General features: G+C 46.6%; 1 non-coding gene across 1 annotated transcript; it reads left to right on the forward strand.

The window, feature by feature from the left end:
* Positions 1-1,908, forward strand: LOC149501935 (small subunit ribosomal RNA). Its single transcript, XR_016323923.1, has one exon. It is a non-coding gene; the product is annotated as a small subunit ribosomal RNA (ribosomal RNA).
* The last annotated feature ends 767 nt before the right edge of the window (positions 1,909-2,675 follow it).

Raw genomic sequence — 2,675 nt, forward strand, 5'->3', positions numbered from 1 at the left:
TCCCTGGTTGATCCTGCCAGTAGTTATATGCTTGTCTCAAAGATTAAGCCATGCATGTCTCAGTGCAAGCCGTATTAAGGCGATACCGCGAATGGCTCAATATATCAGTTTTGGTTCCTTAGATCTTACTCAGTTACTTGGATAACTGTGGTAATTCTAGAGCTAATACATGCAATCAGAACTCTGACCAGTGATGGGATGAGTGCTTTTATTAGATCAAAACCAATCGACGGAGGGCCTCGCGTCCGAAGTCGTTAATTTTGATGAATCTGGATAACTTTTGCAGATCGCATGGTCAAGTACCGGCGACGCATCTTTCAAATGTCTGCCTTATCAACTTTCGATGGTAGTTTCTGCGACTACCATGGTTGTCACGGGTAACGGGGAATCAGGGTTCGATTCCGGAGAGGGAGCCTGAGAAACGGCTACCACATCCAAGGAAGGCAGCAGGCGCGCAAATTACCCACTCCCGGCACGGGGAGGTAGTGACGAAAAATAACGATACGGGACTCTTACGAGGCCTCGTAATCGGAATGAGTACACTTTAAATATTTTAACGAGGAACAATTGGAGGGCAAGTCTGGTGCCAGCAGCCGCGGTAATTCCAGCTCCAATAGCGTATACTAAAATTGTTGCGGTTAAAAAGCTCGTAGTTGCATTTGTGCGCCGCGCTGTCGGTGCACCGCATCCGCGGTGATACTGACACGTTTGCGGAGCATATCGTCGGTGAGCCGGCGTTCTAAAAAACGCCGGTTCAATATCAAAATCCTATCGCGGTGCTCTTCGGTGAGTGTCGAGGTGGGCCGACAATTTTACTTTGAACAAATTAGAGTGCTCAAAGCGGGCTAAAAATGCTGCTTGAATATTTCGTGCATGGAATAATAGAATATGATCTCGGTTCTATTTTGTTGGTTTTCAGAACTCCGAGGTAATGATTAATAGGGATAACTGGGGGCATTCGTATTGCGACGTTAGAGGTGAAATTCTTGGATCGTCGCAAGACGAACATCAGCGAAAGCATTTGCCAAAGGTGTTTTCATCAATCAAGAACGAAAGTTAGAGGTTCGAAGGCGATTAGATACCGCCCTAGTTCTAACCGTAAATATGTCATCTAGCGATCCGCCGACGTTACTACAATGGCTCGGCGGGCAGCTTCCGGGAAACCAAAGATTTTGGACTCCGGGGGGAGTATGGTTGCAAAGCTGAAACTTAAAGGAATTGACGGAAGGGCACCACCAGGAGTGGAGCCTGCGGCTTAATTTGACTCAACACGGGAAATCTCACCAGGCCCGGACACCGGAAGGATTGACAGATTAACAGCTCTTTCTTGATTCGGTGGGTGGTGGTGCATGGCCGTTCTTAGTTGGTGGAGCGATTTGTCTGGTTAATTCCGGTAACGAACGAGACTCTAGCCTGCTAAATAGGCGTCGTTATTTAGGTGTGCGCGGCCTCGTGTCGCGCAACTCACTGACGACGTATTAAAATTCTTCTTAGAGGGACCGGCGTCTTCGAGCCGCACGAGATTGAGCAATAACAGGTCTGTGATGCCCTTAGATGTCCTGGGCCGCACGCGCGCTACACTGAAGGAATCAGCATGTTCTCCCTGGCCTAGAGGCCCGGGCAACCCGCTGAAACTCCTTCGTGCTGGGGATTGGGGTTTGCAATTATCCCCCATAAACGAGGAATTCCTAGTAAGCGCGAGTCATAAGCTCGCGTTGATTACGTCCCTGCCCTTTGTACACACCGCCCGTCGCTACTACCGATTGAATGATTTAGTGAGGTCTTCGGACCGACACGCGGTGGCTTCACGGCCGTCGGCGTTGTTGGGAAGTTGACCAAACTTGATCATTTAGAGGAAGTAAAAGTCGTAACAAGGTTTCCGTAGGGGAACCTGCGGAAGGATCATTAACGTGTGTTGTATTGTGTGTGATATGTAAATATTTTATTTATTTATTTATATATATATACGCATGCATACATTCGATCGTTCTTAATTTTTATCGTTTATCCGATTTCTCACGCTCTCGCGCGCGTTTGTCGCGACGATATTGAATCTGACTGCTGACATTATATATCTAATACTGCTGCGTACTGCACGCGCACGGCAGCACACGCATAAAACTATACGCGCACTACAAAATACCATTACTGACACCGAAATTACAGTGTTGTTCTGTGTTTGTGGTGTGTGTGTGTGTGTGTGTGTGTGTGTGTGTGTGTGTGTGAGTGATGCAGTAGTTGTGTGTGTGTGTGTGTGTCGTCGTGTCGATTCGATTGCCGTCGTGACACTAGTGCGCTCGAGAGCGAGAGCGCGGTGATCGAAAGAAAAACTCACAGACGTTTTAGTTTTCTTAACGTGTGTGTGCGTGCGTTGTACCACCGTGTTTTATATGTTTATTATTTAATATTTTGAGATTCGAAATTTCGAATATTATAATATTTATGTATAAAATGCGAAACGCGCGCGCGCACACGGCGAAAACGTCGAAACGTCGCGTACGTCCAAACGTCACGGAGAGTCGCGTGCGCGCGTTCTTGCGGGAGCGCTCGCTCGTGTCTCTCTCGTCGTCGTTGACGGTTTCGTAAATTAACATAAAATACATTTTATTCGTTTATTGTTTTTTTTTCGACAAGAAAAAAAAAAAAGAAATTTTTTATTTTTATTTAAACATTAC

The sequence above is a fragment of the Bombyx mandarina genome, chromosome 11 (genome assembly GCF_030267445.1).
Source record: "Bombyx mandarina strain Sakado chromosome 11, ASM3026744v2".
Lineage (NCBI taxonomy): Eukaryota > Metazoa > Arthropoda > Insecta > Lepidoptera > Bombycidae > Bombyx > Bombyx mandarina.